Source organism: Ranitomeya imitator, chromosome 5 (genome assembly GCF_032444005.1).
Source record: "Ranitomeya imitator isolate aRanImi1 chromosome 5, aRanImi1.pri, whole genome shotgun sequence".
NCBI lineage: Eukaryota > Metazoa > Chordata > Amphibia > Anura > Dendrobatidae > Ranitomeya > Ranitomeya imitator.
The window spans coordinates 666,333,850-666,357,039 of NC_091286.1; the positions used below are offsets into that span (position 1 = coordinate 666,333,850).

Consider the following 23,190-nt stretch of genomic DNA (forward strand, 5'->3'; position numbering starts at 1 on the left):
TTTGGTTCGTGCCTTTCATTTGGCTCGTCCTGATCGGCCTGGGGGCTCTGGTGAGGGTTCGGTGACCCCTCCTCAAGGGGGGGTACTGTTGTGAATTCTGCTCTTGGGCTCCCTCCGGTGGTTATAAGTGGTAGCGCTGCTGTCTTTGGATCGCAGCATTCATCAGGTGTGTCCACTTATTGCAATTCGGACTGGGCTATTTAGTCTTGCTTGACCCTTTAGTCAGTGCCAGTTGTCCATTGTTCCTGGAGGATTCACATTCCTGCCTGGTCTCTCCTGCTTTACTGTTCATTTCAACAAAGATAAGTTCTGGCTTTGATTTTTGCAGTCCACATGCTGTGGGCCTTATTGTTCAGTTCTTTTCCATGTTTTGTCTCTTCCAGCTTGGTCTGTGTAAGGATTTGTTAGCCAATCTGGCATCTCTGGAGATGCAGATATGCAGATATACCCTCCATGCCTTTAGTTAGTTGTGGAGATTTTGTATTTTCTGTGGTGGATATTTTCTATTGTTTTAATACTGACCGCTTAGCACTCTGTCCTATCCTTTCTATTTAGCTAGAGTGGCCTCCTTTGCTAAATCCTGATTTCAGTCTGCGTATGTTATTTCCCTCTCCTCTCACAGTCAATATTTGTGGGGGGCTGTCTATTCTTTGGGGATTTTCTCTGAGGCAAGATAGTTTTCCCTTTTCTATCTCTAGGGTTAATTAGTCCTCCGGCTGTGTCGAGATGTCTAGAAAGTGTTATGTACATTCCACGGCTACTTCTAGTTGCGGTGTTAAGTTCAGGGTCTGCGGTCAGTACAGGTACCACCTTCTCCAGGGTACGTCTCATGCTGCTTCTAGGCCACTAGTTCATAACAGCCGTCAGTGAGATGGACAGTCCCTGCCCACAAGCACTTGTCCATGTGTCCGTGGTTAGGTGGACTTTCCTAGTAACTGAATTGTTGAGGACACGGCTAATGTTGTGGGACACGTGCTTGTGTAATGTGGGGACGGCACACTGGGAGAAATGGTGGCAAATGGAGACCAAGTACAGAGGGATGGCCGCCACCATCAGGTTGCACAAAGCTTCTGTCTCAAGTAGACTAAATGCCAGCATTTCGAGCTCAAGCAGTTGTGAAATGTGGGAATTTAGTAGTGTGGCCTGTGGGGCGTCGGCTGCGTATTTCCGCTTGCGTTCCAAGTATTTGGGTATGGACAACTGAATGCTTTGATGAGACAAGGACATGGACGTGCTTGTTGATGGTGCTATTTTAGTGTGTGCAATGATAGGTGCATGGCAGGAGGCATCTTTGCATGCACCATGGGCAGAGGGTTGTCTTTCGCGAACAACAGCAGAAGAAGCAATGGTGTCACCCGCAGAAAATGTTCCAGGACCCTGGGGCTCTGCCCACAAAGTCAAATGCTTTGTGGCCATGTGCCTGATCATAATGATGGTGGTCAGCCTTGTAGTTTTGCTACTCCTGCTGATGCTGGCCTGGCAGGTGGTGCAAATGGCCTTGTTGAGGTTATCAGCAGAGTCTTTAAAAAACAACCAGAGTCAGGAAGACCTAACAGTTGTACTGGCAATTTCCATTGTGTTGCTATTAGGGGAACGGTTGCCTGCCTTCTGTCTGCGGACACCTTTGGTTAGTTCCTATATCATCTACCACATCTACCACCTCGTCTTCCCTTTCCACACCCTGGTCCTCCTCCTGAATTTCTGGCAATAGAGTTTCCTCATCATCCACCTTTTGTGACACGTTCCCACCATCGCCTTCGTGTGAGCATGGCTGCTCAAATATTTGGGCATCGCTACATGCCATCTCCTCTTGCCCCTCTTCAAGTGGACTGAGCGAGAGTCCCGAATCTATAAATGGAAAAGTGAACAGCACTTCAGAGTGTCCAAGTGTGGGATCAATTGTCTCCAGGCACTCGGCATGGTGGGAGGACGGAGGATCAGGGTGAGGAATTTGCAGTCCAGACTCACTGCTACTCAGTCTTGACCGTGTGGAAGACAGGGTGCTGTTGGTGGTGGCAGCAAAGTGACTGGAAGCATTATCCGCTATCCAACCAATAACCTCTTGACACTGCTCTGGGTTCAATAATGGTGTGCTGCTGAAGTCCCCTAGTAATTGGGACAGGAAGGTCAGGCAAGATGTGGGTGTTTGTTGTGGCACAATTTCAGCTTGCCAACGGCCTCGGTCTCGGCCTCTGCATGCACCATCACCATCACATACAGTTCCCCATCCCTTGCCACGCGCCTTACCTATTTTAAATGGGGACAATATTTTGCACAGTCATTACAAATGCTGAAATTAAAATAGCTAGCATGTAAATAACTATTTTTTTTTCAGCAAACTTGTGTCAATAACTTGTATAAGACACTCCAACAAAATTTTCCAGTAGCTTGGAAATGGCAGAATTTTCTGTGCACTCAGATGTGAATGCTGTGACGGCCAAACACCGGCTTAAAATAGCTGGATTTTCATGCTGTAATAGGGGAAGGATCTGGCTGAATTCTGCACTGCCAACAAGTAAATGGAGCAAAAATAATGGGTGCTTTGGATTGCTTTTGAAGAACATAATCAGAAATAAGATGCAAAACAAAATATTCCTGGCCACTGATACCTGTGGCTATGCATATACCGTACATATCTGTAATAGGCAGCAGCAGACAGTAATGGAATGGACCATCTTGCTGTATGCAATGAAGTCTGCCACATACATTGTCTGCCTGCTACTGATATCTATATACCCACATATACTCCCTGCCTACCTATCACTGATACTTATATACACCACTGAAAGTTATATACTCCGTAATTAGTCCACAGAAGGACTGTTGGTTTATATGGATTTGTATTTTCAACATGGTATACCCACACTAAATTATACACCACCAAATCTGTCCCTATCTCAGCAGCAACTCTCCTTACACTGCCTAAGGGTACCGTCACACAGTGCAATTTTGATCGCTACGACGGCACGATTCGTGACTAGAGTTGAGCGACCTTGATCTTTTTAGAGTCGAGCCGTGTTTCGCGAAACCCGACTATCTCAAAAGTCGGTTCGAGTGAAATCGGCCGATTATGACGTAAAGTCGGGATCGACCGAAACACGAAACCCAATGCAAGTCAATGGGGCAGCATAGTCGGCAGTGAGTGGGGGCCAGGAAAACACCTAGAGTGCCCATTTTAATGTCAAAACCATCCATTCTTCTTAATGAAGCTTGTCAAGCGTAATTAACCTTATAATAATTGGAAGGCATTTGAAATTGGGGGTCATTTGGCTAAAGTTGTGGTGGGTAGGGCTGGTTCAAGTAATTAGTGGGCCCAGGAAATCTGGACCACGTCACGGCAGTGGAGCAGGGAGAGGTAAGTATTTCAACTTTGCAAGTGCTGTGAACCTGAGCAAGCAGGGGGGGCCCACTCGTTGGCATTGGCACTGGCACAGGGCCCCTCAAAGTACAGCGGTGTGTTTGCACGGCGGGGGCGCCTCCCACCGGCAGCAACACTTTTGCGTACTATGAGAGGCCCTGTGCCAGTGACGTCGCCAACTAGTATTCCTCCCCCCACCTGATGAAGGAACCTGCACTTTCATCTGCACCTTCCTCTTTGTCCCGGTGTAAGGTGGTATGGTATGCGGGAAGAGGAACCTGACTTTCAGCAGGGTCACAATCTTGCTGTGTAGCGTGCACGGGGAATTTTGCGTTATGGGTCAATGTACCACCAGACTCATCTATCACTGGCTGGGCAATGGGCAGGATGAGGAGGAAACACAGATATAGGCCCAAAGAATAAAGTTGGCTAAATGCAGTTCAAAATTGGTAACACAGGACTAACCAGGGGGCATTGCAGTGGAGGACAACTGGAATGAGAGGCTGACACAGAGAGTAGGCCCAAATCAGTAAGTATTCTAAATGCAGTTCAAAATTGGCAACCGTAGTAAACAGGCGGCACAGCTTTGTTCAGTGGAGGAGAACAGCAAGGAGTGGCAGACACCGATAGTAGGCCCCAACCCAACTAGTAGGCCAAATGCAGTCTAACATTAACAACTACTTAACGAGAGCCTGAAAATGGAATTTCAGGACAGGAAACCAGGAGAACAGCAAGGAGTGGCAGACACCGATAGTAGGCCCCAAACCAACTAGTACGCCAAATGCAGTTATTCCATTTAACCACAATTTAATGAGAGCCTGAAGATAGAAGCTCAGGAAAGGCAACCTGGAGAACACCTTGGAGTGGAACACACCATCTCTCTACACCCCATACCCAATTTGTAGGCCTAATGCAGCGTAGTTTCCAACAACTACTAAACGAGAGCCGGAAGATCGAAGCTCAGGAAAGGCAACCTGGAGAACACCTTGGAGTGGAACACACCATCTCTCTACACCCCATACCCAATTAGTAGGCCTAATGCAGCGTAGTTTCCAACAACTACTAAACGAGAGCCGGAAGATCGAAGCTCAGGAAAGGCAACCTGGGGAACACCTTGGAGTGTAACACACCCTCTCTCTACACCCCATACTCAATTTGTAGGCCTAATGCAGTGTAGTTTCCAACAACTACTAAACGAGAGCATTAGGATCGAAGCTCAGGAAAGGCAACCTGGAGAACACCTTGGAGTGGAACACACCATCTCTCTACACCCCATACCCAATTTGTAGGCCTAATGCAGCGTAGTTTCCAACAACTACTAAACGAGAGCCGGAAGATCGAAGCTCAGGAAAGGCAACCTGGGGAACACCTTGGAGTGTAACACACCCTCTCTCTACACCCCATACCCAATTTGTAGGCCTAATGCAGCGTAGTTTCCAACAACTACTAAACGAGAGCCGGAAGATCGAAGCTCAGGAAAGGCAACCTGGAGAACACCTTGGAGTGGAACACACCATCTCTCTACACCCCATACCCAATTTGTAGGCCTAATGCAGCGTAGTTTCCAACAACTACTAAACGAGAGCCGGAAGATCGAAGCTCAGGAAAGGCAACCTGGAGAACACCTTGGAGTGGAACACACCATCTCTCTACACCCCATACCCAATTTGTAGGCCTAATGCAGCGTAGTTTCCAACAACTACTAAACGAGAGCCGGAAGATCGAAGCTCAGGAAAGGCAACCTGGGGAAAACCTTGGAGTGTAACACACCTTCTCTCTACACCCCATACCCAATTTGTAGGCCTAATGCAGCGTAGTTTCCGACAACTACTAAACGAGAGCATGAAGATCGAAGCTCAGGAAAGGCAACCTGGGTAACACCTTGGAGTGTAACACACCCTCTCTCTACACCACGGAAGGGCTGATTCTTAGGAAGGAAGGCTGTCGGAAAGAAGCAGGGCGCGTCCGAGGGTGATTATATTCTTATTAGGTATATACTCACCCTCGGACGCGCCCTGCTTCTTTATTTGTAATGAATGTTTATTTGCAATGTGGTTTTGACTTACTCTATTTTTTTGGTAAATAATGATTTTATTATTTTCATTGTTTTGCATCTTCTTGGCAATAATATAAAGAAGACGCGACAGGACAACACTCGGTGGATGCCATATCTGTGTTTTAAATTGAAAAAAACTTTCAGTTAACTACTTGCAGGAGAAAGTTATTGTAGCTGGTGGCCATTTTTAGTACTGTACCAGATTTTTGTTGTATGTGTTTGTTTTTAATTTTAAAATGTCTGCAATTGATATCTCTCCAGTATTTTCTTTTTTATAAGCAAAATACTTATTTTTATATTTTCTGATGTTGGTTCAAGGGGTACACGGGCAGCAGTAGACAGGTCAGTGGAGGCCTAGTGGAAGGAGGGACCGCAGACAGGCTTCGAAGCCCTAACATAATAAATTGGGCTGGCTGTAGGCAATTTAAAATTGGTTCCAGGGGAACACGGGCAGCAGTGGACAGGTCAGTGGTGGCCTAGTGGAAGGAGGGACCGCAGACAGGCTTCGAAGGCCTAACATAATAAATTGGGCTGGCTGTAGGCAATTTAAAATTGGTTCCAGGGGAACACGGGCAGCAGTGGCCTGGTCAGTGTAGTAGTAGTGGAAAGAACGGGCCGCAGACAGGCTTCGAAGGCCTAACATAACAAAAATTGGGATGTAGGCAATTTACTATTTGTTCCAGGGGAACACGGACAGCAGTAGACAGGTCAGTGGAGGCCTAGTGGAAGGAGGGACCGCAGACAGGCTTCGAAGGCCTAACATAACAAAAATGTCAATACAATGGTATTGACAGTGCCAGGCATTGAAGGATGTCAGCGCATAGACTAAACATTGGTGGAGCTGTGAGAGAAAATTTTGCAAGTGGTAGAGCACTGTTTGAGCTGGGGGGGGGACTGTCTTGTGGCCGGCGGTACAGGCCCAGGGCCCCTCATATTACAACGGTGTGTCTGACGTTGGGTGCGCACCACCACCGCCAGACACTTTATTGTACTATGAGGGACCTAGTGGCAGTGCCGTCGACCAAAAGCGGGCACACCCACCTCTTCAGACAAACAGTACTCTCACGGGTGCTGGCGCCAAGTGGCGATACCACGGCCCCGTGTGGGGACTTTGGCCATTTAGGGAGGTGTTAACATGTCGGATGCTGGACAATCAGGTGCTGCAAATTACGAGATTGGAAAAGTCGTTCAGAATAGTCCACAGGCAAGACCTTTACATAGGAAAGCTAGGTGTCAGCCGGGCAAGGTGGGGCAAAAGATTTCGAAATCCAGTTGTGGTTCATTTTAACCCTCCGTCACATACAACTGATCTGACAGGCGCTTCTCTTTTACTTTCATTTCTCCTTCCTCACCAGATTGTGAGGAAACCCCCTCCCTCCAGGTAGTCTCCTGTCTCTTGAAGGTCTGTGAAACCTGATATCACAGTTGGATTTCAGAGCTTCAGGGGAGAGGATATAGCTGCACAGATCTCTCAGGCTCATTGTATGTGAATACGCCACATTCAGTAAGGTTGGTATTTTATGTTTTTATTCATCACAATAGTTTATTTAGCTTGTTTTGTGAATGTATAGCACAAAATGTGAGGATATTTCATAGAAATAAGGGAGATTTTATAAAAGAAAGTGTGCTGCTCAGGCATATACAGTAGTTCCCTAACATATTCCTTCTCTTGCTTCAGATTATCTGCTGAAATGGAGAGGAAAATGTACAATTTATCCAAACAACTTGATGTTGAGGAAGTAACAAACATGCTGTTAGATGATAGAGACCTCACACTGAATGAGGATTTAGGAGAGGAAAGTGAGATTGATTCTCATGATGAGGTGGAAGAATGTGTCTTGGATTCTGAAACAGAGCAAGATGGTTACAGTGGTGAGGATGAAGAAGTTGGATCATATTATATTGGAAAAGATAAATGTCATAAAGCAATTTGCCTGACACATGCAAAAATGGTGTGTAATTCTTGCTATTTGCTCTGCAAGTGTGACTTTTCTGGGGAAACCTCAGCATCTACAGCATCTACAGGACCCCATAATGAGGTCCTGGTTATGGGGGACTTTAACTACCCGGATATTAACTGGGAAACAGAAACCTGTGAAACCCATAAAGGCAACAGGTTTCTGCTAATAACCAAGAAAAATTATCTTTCACAATTGGTGCAGAATCCAACCAGAGGAGCAGCACTTTTAGACCTAATACTATCTAATAGACCTGACAGAATAACAAATCTGCAGGTGGTTGGGCATTTAGGAAATAGCGACCACAATATTGTGCAGTTTCACCTGTCTTTCACTAGGGGGACTTGTCAGGGAGTCACAAAAACATTGAACTTTAGGAAGGCAAAGTTTGAACAGCTTAGAGATGCCCTTAATCTGGTAGACTGGGACAATATCCTCAGAAATGAGAATACAGATAATAAATGGGAAATGTTTAAGAACATCCTAAATAGGCAGTGTAAGCGGTTTATACCTTGTGGGAATAAAAGGACTAGAAATAGGAAAAACCCAATGTGGCTAAACAAAGAAGTAAGACAGGCAATTAACAGTAAAAAGAAAGCATTTGCACTACTAAAGCAGGATGGCACCATTGAAGCTCTAAAAAACTATAGGGAAAAAAATACTTTATCTAAAAAACTAATTAAAGCTGCCAAAAAGGAAACAGAGAAGCACATTGCTAAGGAGAGTAAAACTAATCCCAAACTGTTCTTCAACTATATCAATAGTAAAAGAATAAAAACTGAAAATGTAGGCCCCTTAAAAAATAGTGAGGAAAGAATGGTTGTAGATGACGAGGAAAAAGCTAACATATTAAACACCTTCTTCTCCACGGTATTCACGGTGGAAAATGAAATGCTAGGTGAAATCCCAAGAAACAATGAAAACCCTATATTAAGGGTCACCAATCTAACCCAAGAAGAGGTGCGAAACCGGCTAAATAAGATTAAAATAGATAAATCTCCGGGTCTGGATGGCATACACCCACGAGTACTAAGAGAACTAAGTAATGTAATAGATAAACCATTATTTCTTATTTTTAGTGACTCTATAGCGACAGGGTCTGTTCCGCAGGACTGGCGCATAGCAAATGTGGTGCCAATATTCAAAAAGGGCTCTAAAAGTGAACCTGGAAATTATAGGCCAGTAAGTCTAACCTCTATTGTTGGTAAAATATTTGAAGGGTTTCTGAGGGATGTTATTCTGGATTATCTCAATGAGAATAACTGTTTAACTCCATATCAGCATGGGTTTATGAGAAATCGCTCCTGTCAAACCAATCTAATCAGTTTTTATGAAGAGGTAAGCTATAGACTGGACCACGGTGAGTCATTGGACGTGGTATATCTCGATTTTTCCAAAGCGTTTGATACCGTGCCGCACAAGAGGTTGCTACACAAAATGAGAATGCTTGGTCTGGGGGAAAATGTGTGTAAATGGGTTAGTAACTGGCTTAGTGATAGAAAGCAGAGGGTGGTTATAAATGGTATAGTCTCTAACTGGGTCGCTGTGACCAGTGGGGTACCGCAGGGGTCAGTATTGGGACCTGTTCTCTTCAACATATTCATTAATGATCTGGTAGAAGGTTTACACAGTAAAATATCGATATTTGCAGATGATACAAAACTATGTAAAGCAGTTAATACAAGAGAAGATAGTATTCTGCTACAGATGGATCTGGATAAGTTGGAAACTTGGGCTGAAAGGTGGCAGATGAGGTTTAACAATGATAAATGTAAGGTTATACACATGGGAAGAGGGAATCAATATCACCATTACACACTGAACGGGAAACCACTGAGTAAATCTGACAGGGAGAAGGACTTGGGGATCCTAGTTAATGATAAACTTACCTGGAGCAGCCAGTGCCAGGCAGCAGCTGCCAAGGCAAACAGGATCATGGGGTGCATTAAAAGAGGTCTGGATACACATGATGAGAGCATTATACTGCCTCTGTACAAATCCCTAGTTAGACCGCACATGGAGTACTGTGTCCAGTTTTGGGCACCGGTGCTCAGGAAGGATATAATGGAACTAGAGAGAGTACAAAGGAGGGCAACAAAATTAATAAAGGGGATGGGAGAACTACAATACCCAGATAGATTAGCGAAATTAGGATTATTTAGTCTAGAAAAAAGACGACTGAGGGGCGATCTAATAACCATGTATAAGTATATAAGGGGACAATACAAATATCTCGCTGAGGATCTGTTTATACCAAGGAAGGTGACGGGCACAAGGGGGAATTCTTTGCGTCTGGAGGAGAGAAGGTTTTTCCACCAACATAGAAGAGGATTCTTTACTGTTAGGGCAGTGAGAATCTGGAATTGCTTGCCTGAGGAGGTGGTGATGGCGAACTCAGTCGAGGGGTTCAAGAGAGGCCTGGATGTCTTCCTGGAGCAGAACAATATTGTATCATACAATTATTAGGTTCTGTAGAAGGACGTAGATCTGGGTATTTATTATGATGGAATATAGGCTGAACTGGATGGACAAATGTCTTTTTTCGGCCTTACTAACTATGTTACTATGTTACTATGTTACTTCTGATTGAATATGTTTTTAATAGTACTTAAGGTACCTTAAAATTAAGTTTGTGTTCAAAAATTTTCTTTGTACATTTTTTTGAGAGAGTCGCACTGGGGACTATTTGGCGGGAGTTTTGAAAAGTTTGTATTTCATAGTTATTAGTTTTATGTTAAGTAAATGTTTTTTTTTGCAACTGATTATGTGTAGTCTCTTTTATTACATCCCTATGAAGGTCACTGATCACTTTTAGAGCACTGAAATTGCAAACATTAGATATTATAGGTATTTTTCCAGCAGGCGCCTGACAGGCACATTGTATGTGAACTCGTTAGTCCGAATATTGTATGTGACGGAGGGTTAATGAAGGTTAGATCATCTACATTTTGGGTAGCCAGACGAGTCCTTTTTTCTGTTAGTATTGAACCTGCAGCACTGAATACTCTTTCTGATAGGACACTAGCTGCCGGGCAAGCAAGCTCCTGCAATGCATATTCTGCCAATTCTGGCCAGGTGTCTAATTTTGATGCCCAGTAATCAAATGGGAATGACGGTTGAGGGAGAACGTCGATAAGGGATGAAAAATAGTTAGTAACCATACTGGACAAATGTTGTCTCCTGTCACTTTGAATTGATGCTGCAGTACCTGTCCTGTCTGCGGTCATAGCAAAATCTCTCCACAACCTGGTCAGAAAACCCCTCTGGCCAACGCCACTTCTGATTTCTGCCCCTCTAACACCTCTGGTCTGCTGGCCCCTGCAGCTCGTGTGAGAACGTTCACGGGCGCTGTGTGCAGGGAATGCCAGAAGCAAACGGTCAACAAGAGTTGATTGTTTGGTTGCTAATATTAGTTCCAAGTTCTCATGTGGCATTATATTTTGCAATTTGCCTTTATAGCGAGGATCAAGGAGGCAGGCCAACCAGTAATTGTCATCGTTCATCATTTTTGTTATGCGTGTGTCCCTTTTGAGGATACGTAAGGCATAATCCGCCATGTGGGCCAAAGTTCCAGTTCTCAATCTGTGGTTGTGCTTGGTTGAGGGGCAGTTTCAGGCAAATCCACGTCACTTGTGTCCCTCCAAAAACCAGAACCCGGCCTTGCCGCGCCAACAATTTCCACTGGCCCCGGAAAAGCTTCCTTATTAAAAATATAATCATCCCCATCATCCTCCTCGTCCTCCTCCTCCTCTTCGCCCGCTACCTCGTCCTATACACTGCCCTGGCCAGACAATGGCTGACTGTCATCAAGGCTTTCCTCTTCCTCAGCTGCAGACGCCTGATCCTTTATGTGCGTCAAACTTTGCATCAGCAGACGCATTAGGGGGATGCTCATGCTTATTATGGCGTTGTCTGCACTAACCAGCCGTGTGCATTCCTCAAAACACTGAAGGACTTGACACATGTCTTGAATCTTCGACCACTGCACACCTGACAACTCCATGTCTGCCATCCTACTGCCTGCCCGTGTATGTGTATCCTCCCACAAAAACATAACAGCCCGCCTCTGTTCACACAGTCTCTGAAGCATGTGCAGTGTTGAGTTCCACCTTGTTGCAACGTCAATGATTAGGCGATGCTGGGGAAGGTTCAAAGAACGCTGATAGGTCTGCATACGGCTGGAGTGTACGGGCGAACGGCGGATATGTGAGCAAAGTCCACGCACTTTGAGGAGCAGGTCGGATAACCCCGGATAACTTTTCAGGAAGCACTGCACCACCAGGTTTAAGGTGTGAGCCAGGCAAGGAATGTGTTTCAGTTGGGAAAGGGAGATGGCAGCCATGAAATTCCTTCCGTTATCACTCACTACCTTGCCTGCCTCAAGATCTACAGTGCCCAGCCACGACTGCGTTTCTTTCTGCAAGAACTCGGACAGAACTTCAGCGGTGTGTCTGTTGTCGCCCAAACACTTCATAGCCAATACAGCCTGCTGACGTTTGCCAGTAGCTGCCCCATAATGGGAGACCTGGTGTGCAACAGTGGCAGCTGCGGATGGAGTGGTTGTGCGACTGTGGTCTGTGGACAAGGTCTCGCTTCTGCAGGAGGACGAGGAGGAGGGGGTGCAAACGGCTACAGCCAACTGTTTCCTAGACCGTGGGCTAGGCAGAACTGTCCCAAACTTGCTGTCCCCTGTGGACCCTGCATCCACCACATTTACCCAGTGTGCCATGATGGACACGTAACGTCCCTGGCCATGCCTACTGGTCCATGCATCTGTTGTCAGGTGCACCTTTGTGCTCACAGATTGCCTGAGTGCATGTACGATGCGCTCTTTAACATGCTGGTGGAGGGCTGGGATGGCTTTTCTGGAAAAAAAGTGTCGACTGGGTAGCTCGTAGCGTGGTACAGCGTAGTCCATCAGGTCTTTGAAAGCTTCGCTTTCAACTAACCGGTAGGGCATCATCTCTAACGAGATTAGTCTAGCTATGTGGGCGTTCAAACCCTGTGTACGCGGATGCGAGGCTAAGTACTTCCTTTTTCTAACCATAGTCTCATGTAGGGTGAGCTGGACTGGAGAGCTGGAGATCATGGAACTAGCGGGGGTGCCGGTGGACATGGCAGACTGAGAAACGGTGGGAGATGGTATTGTTGCCGCCGGTGCCCTAGATGCAGTGTTTCCTACTATGAAACTGGTGATTCCCTGACCCTGACTGCTTTGGCCTGGCAAAGAAACCTGCACAGATACTGAAGGTGGTGCAGAAAATGGTGGCCCTACACTGCCGGAAGGGATGTTGCGTTGATGACTAGCTTCATTGGCCGAGGGTGCTACAACCTTAAGGGACGTTTGGTAGTTAGTCCAAGCTTGCAAATGCATGGTGGTTAAATGTCTATGCATGCAACTTGTATTGAGACTTTTCAGATTCTGCCCTCTGCTTAAGGTAGTTGAACATTTTTGACAGATGACTTTGCGCTGATCAATTGGATGTTGTTTAAAAAAATGCCAGACTGCACTCTTTCTAGCATCGGATACCTTTCCAGGCATTGCAGACTGAGCTTTAACCGGATGGCCACGCTGTCCTCCAACAGGTTTTGACTTTGCCACGCGTTTTGGGCAAGATACGGGCCCGGCAGATGGAACCTGTTGCGATGTTGATGCCTGCTGCGGCCCCTCCTCCTCCGCTTCAGAACTGCTGCCGCCTGCACCCTGTTCCCCCAATGGCTGCCAATCGGGGTCAAGAACTGGGTCATCTATTACCTCTTCTTGTAGCTCGTGTGCAACTTCGTCTGTGTCACCGTGTCGGTCGGTGGTATAGCGTTCGTGATGGGGCAACATAGTCTCATCAGGGTCTGATTCTTGATCAGCACCCTGCGAGGGCAATGTTGTGGTCTGAGTCAAAGGACCAGCATAGTAGTCTGGCTGTGGCTGTGCATCAGTGCACTCCATGTCAGATTCAACTTGTAATGGGCATGGACTGTTAACTGCTTCACTTTCTAAGCCAGGGACGGTATGTGTAAAGAGCTCCATGGAGTAACGCGTTGTGTCGCCTGCTGCATTCTTCTCTGTTGTTGTTTTTGCTGAAGAGGACAAGGAAGCGACTTGTCCCTGACCGTGAACATCCACTAACGACGCGCTGCTTTTACTTTTACCAGTTTCACGAGAGGAGGCAAAAGAGCTAGAGGCTTTAAAAGCGGTTTTCCTACTCCCAGAAAAGGGAGCGTTCGAGGCCTTGTGTAGCCAGACGACGAACCTGGCTCCACAGCTCCAGACTTAGGTGCAATATTTTTTTTCCCACGACCACCTGATGCTCCACCACTACCACTACCCTCATTACCAGCTGACAATGAACGCCCCCGGCCACAACCTCTTCCACCAGACTTCCTCATTGTTTTAAAAACGTTACCAAACTAACGGTATTTGTTGCTGTCACACAACTTACACGGTGAGCTATAACTTCAGTATGATTTAGCTACCCCTTTACAGGTGGGTGAGACCACAATGAAAATCAGCCACAATGTTACACACTCTGTTGTTGTTGGCAACAAATTAGAGAGATGCCACACACGCAGGACTGTCACTAAAGCGCAAATGTAAATATTAATCTCCCACTGATTTGTGTTTTTTTTTTTAAAAGGGAGACTTTACAAAAAAAAAAATAATAAAAAAAAATGATTTTTTAAGGAAGAATTTATAAACCAAATAAAATGAAATGATTGTTTCAGGGAGAATTTAGAAAACAAATAAAAAAAAAATAGGCTTTGTAGGGCCCACTGAGTGAGAGAGGACGCACAAAGGAGTCAGGAGTGGCACACAAGCCCAGAGGCCAATATTTATCTCCCACTGATTGATGTACTGATTTTTTCAGGTAGAATTTAGAACCCAAATCAACCAAAAAAATTAATAGGCTTTCTATGGCCCACAATTGGAGAGAGAGAGAGAGATGGCACACCCAGGAGTCAAGACTGGCACACAAGCAGAAAGGGCAATATTAATCTCCCACTGATTTGATTTTTTTTTTTTTTTTTTCAGGGAGACTTTAGAAAAAAAAATACAAAAAAAATGATTTTTTCAGGAATAATTTAGAAACCAAATAAAATAAAATGATTTTTTCAGGGAGAATTTAGAAAGCAAATAAAACAAAAAATAGGCTTTCTAGGGCCCACTGAGTGAGAGATGACGCACACAGGAGTCAGGAGTGGCACACAAGCCCAGAGGCCAATATTTATCTCCCACTGATTTATTGATTTTTTCAGGTAGATTTTGGAACCCAAATCAAGCAAAAAAATAAATAGGCTTTCTATGGCCCACAATTGGAGAGAGAGAGAGATGGCACACCCAGGAGTCAAGACTGGCACACAAGCAGAAAGGGCAATATTAATCTCCCACTGATATGATTTTTTTTTTTTTTTTCAGGGAGACTTTAGAAAAAAAAATGATTTTTTAAGGAAGAATTTATAAACCAAATAAAATGAAATGATTGTTTCAGGGAGAATTTAGAAAACAAATTAAAAAAAAATAGGCTTTGTAGGGCCCACTGAGTGAGAGAGGACGCACACAGGAGTCAGGAGTGGCACACAAGCCCAGAGGCCAATATTTATCTCCCACTGATTGATTTATTGATTTTTTCAGGTAGAATTTAGAACCCAAATCAACCAAAAAAATTAATAGGCTTTCTATGGCCCACAATTATCTTTGAATTATCTTTCACAATTGGTGCAGAATCCAACCAGAGGAGCAGCACTTTTAGACCTAATACTATCTAATAGACCTGACAGAATAACAAATCTGCAGGTGGTTGGGCATTTAGGAAATAGCGACCACAATATTGTGCAGTTTCACCTGTCTTTCACTAGGGGGACTTGTCAGGGAGTCACAAAAACATTGAACTTTAGGAAGGCAAAGTTTGAACAGCTTAGAGATGCCCTTAATCTGGTAGACTGGGACAATATCCTCAGAAATGAGAATACAGATAATAAATGGGAAATGTTTAAGAACATCCTAAATAGGCAGTGTAAGCGGTTTATACCTTGTGGGAATAAAAGGACTAGAAATAGGAAAAACCCAATGTGGCTAAACGAAGAAGTAAGACAGGCAATTAACAGTAAAAAGAAAGCATTTGCACTACTAAAGCAGGATGGCACCATTGAAGCTCTAAAAAACTATAGGGAGAAAAATACTTTATCTAAAAAACTAATTAAAGCTGCCAAAAAGGAAACAGAGAAGCACATTGCTAAGGAGAGTAAAACTAATCCCAAACTGTTCTTCAACTATATCAATAGTAAAAGAATAAAAACTGAAAATGTAGGCCCCTTAAAAAATAGTGAGGAAAGAATGGTTGTAGATGACGAGGAAAAAGCTAACATATTAAACACCTTCTTCTCCACGGTATTCACGGTGGAAAATGAAATGCTAGGTGAAATCCCAAGAAACAATGAAAACCCTATATTAAGGGTCACCAATCTAACCCAAGAAGAGGTGCGAAACCGGCTAAATAAGATTAAAATAGATAAATCTCCGGGTCCGGATGGCATACACCCACGAGTACTAAGAGAACTAAGTAATGTAATAGATAAACCATTATTTCTTATTTTTAGGGACTCTATAGCGACAGGGTCTGTTCCGCAGGACTGGCGCATAGCAAATGTGGTGCCAATATTCAAAAAGGGCTCTAAAAGTGAACCTGGAAATTATAGGCCAGTAAGTCTAACCTCTATTGTTGGTAAAATATTTGAAGGGTTTCTGAGGGATGTTATTCTGGATTATCTCAATGAGAATAACTGTTTAACTCCATATCAGCATGGGTTTATGAGAAATCGCTCCTGTCAAACCAATCTAATCAGTTTTTATGAAGAGGTAAGCTATAGACTGGACCACGGTGAGTCATTGGACGTGGTATATCTCGATTTTTCCAAAGCGTTTGATACCGTGCCGCACAGGAGGTTGGTACACAAAATGAGAATGCTTGGTCTGGGGGAAAATGTGTGTAAATGGGTTAGGAACTGGCTTAGTGATAGAAAGCAGAGGGTGGTTATAAATGGTATAGTCTCTAACTGGGTCGCTGTGACCAGTGGGGTACCGCAGGGGTCAGTATTGGGACCTGTTCTCTTCAACATATTCATTAATGATCTGGTAGAAGGTTTACACAGTAAAATATCGATATTTGCAGATGATACAAAACTATGTAAAGCAGTTAATACAAGAGAAGATAGTATTCTGCTACAGATGGATCTGGATAAGTTGGAAACTTGGGCTGAAAGGTGGCAGATGAGGTTTAACAATGATAAATGTAAGGTTATACACATGGGAAGAGGGAATCAATATCACCATTACACACTGAACGGGAAACCACTGGGTAAATCTGACAGGGAGAAGGACTTGGGGATCCTAGTTAATGATAAACTTACCTGGAGCAGCCAGTGCCAGGCAGCAGCTGCCAAGGCAAACAGGATTATGGGGTGCATTAAAAGAGGTCTGGATACACATGATGAGAGCATTATACTTCCTCTGTACAAATCCCTAGTTAGACCGCACATGGAGTACTGTGTCCAGTTTTGGGCACCGGTGCTCAGGAAGGATATAATGGAACTAGAGAGAGTACAAAGGAGGGCAACAAAATTAATAAAGGGGATGGGAGAACTACAATACCCAGATAGATTAGCGAAATTAGGATTATTTAGTCTAGAAAAAAGACGACTGAGGGGCGATCTAATAACCATGTATAAGTATATAAGGGGACAATACAAATATCTCGCTGAGGATCTGTTTATACCAAGGAAGGTGACGGGCACAAGGGGGCATTCTTTGCGTCTGGAGGAGAGAAGGTTTTTCCACCAACATAGAAGAGGATTCTTTACTGTTAGGGCAGTGAGAATCTGGAATTGCTTGCCTGAGGAGGTGGTGATGGCGAACTCAGTCGAGGGGTTCAAGAGAGGCCTGGATGTCTTCCTGGAGCAGAACAATATTGTATCATACAATTATTAGGTTCTGTAGAAGGACGTAGATCTGGGGATTTATTATGATGGAATATAGGCTGAACTGGATGGACAAATGTCTTTTTTCGGCCTTACTAACTATGTTACTATGTTACTATGTTACAATTGGAGAGAGAGAGAGAGATGGCACACCCAGGAGTCAAGACTGGCACACAAGCAGAAAGGGCAATATTAATCTCCCACTGATTTGATTTTTTTTTTTTTTTTTTTCAGGGAGACTTTAGAAAAAAAAAAATACAAAAAAAATGATTTTTTCAGGAATAATTTAGAAACCAAATAAAATAAAATGATTTTTTCAGGGAGAATTTAGAAAGCAAATAAAACAAAAAATAGGCTTTCTAGGACCCACTGAGTGAGAGATGACGCACACAGGAGTCAGGAGTGGCACACAAGCCCAGAGGCCAATATTTATCTCCCACTGATTTATTGATTTTTTCAGGTAGATTTTGGAACCCAAATCAAGCAAAAAAATAAATAGGCTTTCTATGGCCCACAATTGGAGAGAGAGAGAGAGATGGCACACCCAGGAGTCAAGACTGGCACACAAGCAGAAAGGGCAATATTAATCTCCCACTGATTTGATTTTTTTTTTTTCAGGGAGACTTTAGAAAAAAAAATGATTTTTTCAGGAATAATTTAGAAACCAAATAAAATAAAATGATTTTTTCAGGGAGAATTTAGAAAACAAATAAAACAAAAAATAGGCTTTCTAGGGCCCACTGAGTGAGAGATGATGCACACAGGAGTCAGGAGTGGCACACAAGCCCAGAGGCCAATATTAATCTCCCACTGATTGATTTATTGATTTTTTCAGGTAGAATTTAGAACCCAAATCAACCAAAAAAATAAATAGGCTTTCTATGGCCCACTATTTGTGAGAGAGATGGCACGCTCAGGACTGGCACACAAGCCCAGAGGCCAATATTAATCTCCCACTTTTTTGTTTTTTTTTCCAGGGAAAATTTATAAACCCAATAAAAAAAATAATAAATAGGCTTTCTATGGCCCACTATCTGAGAGAGAGAGATGGCACGCTCAGGACTGGCACACAAGCCCAGAGGCCAATATTAATCTCCCACTGATTGATTTATTGATTTTTTCAGGTAGAATTTAGAACCCAAATCAAGCAAAAAAATTAATAGGCTTTCTATGGCCCACAATTGGAGAGAGAGAGAGAGATGGCACACCCAGGAGTCAAGACTGGCACACAAGCAGAAAGGGCAATATTAATCTCCCACTGATTTGATTTTTTTTTTTTTCAGGGAGACTTTAGAAAAAAAAATGATTTTTTCAGGAATAATTTAGAAACCAAATAAAATAAAATGATTTTTTCAGGGAGAATTTAGAAAACAAATAAAACAAAAAATAGGCTTTCTAGGGCCCACTGAGTGAGAGATGATGCACACAGGAGTCAGGAGTGGCACACAAGCCCAGAGGCCAATATTAATCTCCCACTGATTGATTTATTGATTTTTTCAGGTAGAATTTAGAACCCAAATCAACCAAAAAAATAAATAGGCTTTCTATGGCCCACTATTTGTGAGAGAGATGGCACGCTCAGGACTGGCACACAAGCCCAGAGGCCAATATTAATCTCCCACTTTTTTGTTTTTTTTTCCAGGGAAAATTTATAAACCCAATAAAAAAAATAATAAATAGGCTTTCTATGGCCCACTATCTGAGAGAGAGAGATGGCACGCTCAGGACTGGCACACAAGCCCAGAGGCCAATATTAATCTCCCACTGATTGATTTATTGATTTTTTCAGGTAGAATTTAGAACCCAAATCAAGCAAAAAAATTAATAGGCTTTCTATGGCCCACTGAGTGAGAGATGGCACACACAGGAGTCAGGAGTGGCACACAAGCCCTGAGGCCAATATTTTTCTCCCACTGATTGATGTAGTGATTTTTTCAGGTAGATTTTAGAACCCAAATCAAGCAAAACAATAAATAGGCTTTCTATGGCCCACTGAGTGAGAGATGACACAGACAGGGATGGCACTCTATCAGAAATGCCAATCTTAATCTCCCACAAAAAAAAAAAAAGGAACTGTCCTTCAATTACTATCTCCCTGCAGTAATCTCAGCCAGGTATGGCAGGCAGCAATAAGGAGTGGACTGATGCACAAATTAAATAAAAAGTGTGGACAAACAAACAAGATAGCTGTGCAGAAAGGAAGGAACAAGAGGATTTGTGCTTTGAAAAAAGCAGTTGGTTTGCACAGCGGCGTACACACAGCAATGCAGCTATCAGGGAGCCTTCTAGGGCAGCCCAATGAGCTACAGCGCTGAGGGAAAAAAAAAAAAATGTAGCTTCCACTGTCCCTGCACACCGAAGGTGGTGTTGGGCAGTGGAAATCGCTACAGCACAAGCGGTTTTGTGGTTAATGGACCCTGCCTAACGCTATCCCTGCTTCTGACGAAGTGGCAGCAACCTCTCCCTAAGCTCAGATCAGCAGCAGTAAGATGGCGGTCGGCGGGAACGCCCCTTTATAGCCCCTGTGACGCCGCGGACAGCAAGCCAATCACTGCAATGCCCTTCTCTAAGATGGTGGGGACCAGGACCTATGTCATCACGCTGCCCACACTCTGCGTTTACCTTCATTGGCTGAGAAATGGCGCTTTTCGCGTCATTGAAACGCGACTTTGGCGCGAAAGTCGCGTACCGCATGGCCGACCCCGCACAGGGGTCGGATCGGGTTTCATGAAACTCGACTTCGCCAAAAGTCGGCGACTTTTGAAAATGTTCGACCCGTTTCGCTCAACCCTATTCGTGACGTTCGAGCGATATAGTTACGATATCGCAGTGTCTGACACGCTCCTGCGATCAGGGACCTCGCTGAGAATCGTACGTCGTAGCAGATCATTTGAAACTTTCTTTCGTCGTCTAGTGTCCCGCTGTGGCGGCATGATCGCATGGTGTAACATATATCGTATACGATGTGCGCATAGTAACTAACGGCTTCTACATCGCACATACGTCATGAAATTATCGCTCCAGCGTCGTACATTGCAAAGTGTGACAGCAGTCTACGACGCTGGAGCGATATTGTTACGATGCTGGAGCGTCACGAATCGTGCCGTTGTAGCGATCAAAATTGCACTGTGTGACGGTACCCTAAGTCTGGAACGGACTATGGCGAGCAGAGTGGTGCCAGGTCTGATATAGACCTGATAACGCTCTGCAGCCAGCCAATCACTGTAATGCCACAACCAACATGGCTGCGGCATTACAGTGTGTGGCAGACAATCCCTGCAAGTTGATTGGTGCTCTAAAAAGCGCCAAACGTGCAGGGTGGGGACCTGAGCTCCCGCCGAAAACCCCCAGAAATGCTCTGCACTCGCCGAGCATCGTGAGCGGCGAGAGGCTCGGCGAGCACCGAGCACTTCCGAGCATGCTCGCTCATCACTAATAATCTCCGAATATGCCAAATTTGAGTGAATTTGCTCATCTCTACTAACCAATCAAGGCTAATAGGGTTCTGTTTTTTGTGGACCTTCAGAATTATCTCCTCTGATGGGCTAATGATATAGTAAGTTCTTTTCTTGAAGCTATGCACAAAGTGTAATGGAGTCGTTTACCAACCTTTGTAAGATCTGAACTTTTGCACCAAAAAATCTGATTCTTCAGAAATCTTGTTTTCGATGGGTTCCTTACCCATTCCAAAATCTCGAAGTGTTGACAGAGTAAACCGTTTCATTCCTTTCCAGTTATCATTGGAAGTAAAAAAAATTCCTGAGGACATATTATAAGAATAAGAGAAGCAAGATGGCAACCCATACTTTATATCTACTGGTTAAACCAGAACACTTTAAAGACTCAAAAGGCTAAATTTATGTCGAAAAATGCAGCTCTGGCAAAAATTAAGAGACCACTGCAAAATGTTCAGTTTGTCTGATTTTTGTCTTTAGGCTGGAGTCACACTGGCCGTTAAAAAAAAAAAAAAAAAATTGGTCCAATTTTGACGACCGAGATTCGCACAAATCTTCCCGAACAGTGATGTAATGCGTTTGCAATGCGAAGATGGGATTTCCTCACATCTAGTAACAGTGTGACATCCGTATAAAATTCGATTTTAACATGAGTTTTTACATACAGCAGTTCTCTCTATGTAAATGCTCATGTTAATATGGCATTGTAAAACACAACTGTAAACATCATTTTAATCCCAAAAAATCTGCAAAACTATATATATATATATATATATATATATACACAGTTATATGAAAAATTAATCTTCAGCTTAATGTTGCATAAAAATTGTTTGTTTTTTTTTGCAACAGCTATTTCAGTTTCATATATCTAATAACTGTTGGACACAGTAATGTTTCTGCCTCGAAATGAGGTTTATTGTACTAACAGAAAATGTGCAATCTGCATTCATGGAAGAAACTGGCGTGGGCTCCCGTGTAATTTTCTGCGAAAGAGAGGGAAAGCCAGTGACTGAGAGCAGATATTAATAGGCTAGAGAGGGACCATGTTTGTTCCCCCCCCCAGCTGAAAACATCTGCCCCAAACCACCCCAGAAAAGGCACATCCGCTGGGTTCACATTGCGTTAATGGGAAAGCGCTAACGGACAGCGTTGCACGGCGAAATTAACGCCGTGCAACGCGTCCGTTAGCGCGCCCATTCACAGCAATGGGAACGCGCAGCACTAGCGCGTGCCATGTTCGGCACGCGCTAGCGACGCGCTGGTGTTTCCTGGCGCGCCGCGGACGCTGCTTGCAGCGTCCGAGGCGCGCCCGCGGTCCGTTCCCCGCTCTCGCAGATCGGGGACGTTACCGCGACCCCGGGACGCGGCCCCATTAAAAACATTGCGTTAGCGCAACCCGCTAGCGCTAGCGCTAAACGGGTTGCACTAACGCAATATGAACCTAGCCAAGATGTGCCATTTCTGGCACTTAGCCTCTCTCCTCCCACTACCCTGTAGTGGTGGCATATGGGGAATAAGGGGTTAATGTCACCTTTGTGCTGTAAGGTGACATTTAGCCTTTAGTAATTGAGAGGTGTCAAAAAATACACCTATTCATTACTAATCCTAAAGTTTGTAAAGGGTTAAATAAACACACACACATGCAGAATAAAGTATTTTAATGAAACTAAAGAACACACAGTTTTGCCATCTTTATGCTTCTGCCAATCCAAATAATACCCTCGATCTCCAGTAAAAAATAAAAAAACAACAATATACCCATACCTGTCATCCATTCAGTCAGTCCCACACCGTAGTCCATATCTGGGGTATATAAAGTTTACTACTGGGAGCAGTGCTAATGCCACCGGTCCAGTTGTAAACTACTGGGGAATGAATGAAATGCTGGGAGCGGAGCTTCAGTGACTAGCGGTGACATGAATAAAGCTGCGCTCTCTCACAGCATGAACTCAAATGAACCCTTGAGCATGAGAAAATGACAGCTGATTTTCCCACGCTCAAGAGTTCATCTGAGTTCATGCTGTGAGAGAGCGCAGCCTCCATGATGTCACCGCTAGATACTGAAGCTCCGCTCCCAGCATTTCATTCATTCCCCAGTAGTTTACAACCAGGCTGGTTGCATTAGCACCGCTCCTGGTTGTATACTTTATATACCCCAGATATGGATTACGGCATGGGACTGACTGAATGGCAGACAGGTATGGGTATATTGTTGTTTTTTTATTTTTTACCAGATGTCGAGAGCATCGTTTGGAATAGCAGAATAATAAGGATGACAAAGCTGTGTGTTCTTTCATTTAATTAAATACTTTATTCTGCATGTGTGTTTATTTAACCCTTTACAAACTTTAGGATTAGTAATAGATATGTGTCTTATTGACACCTCCCCAT

General features: G+C 44.0%; 1 pseudogene; it reads right to left on the reverse strand.

Annotated features, from left to right (window-relative positions):
• LOC138638725 (cytochrome P450 2K1-like) overlaps window positions 1-23,190 on the reverse strand; it is a 250,088-nt pseudogene that overhangs the window by 203,867 nt on the left and 23,031 nt on the right.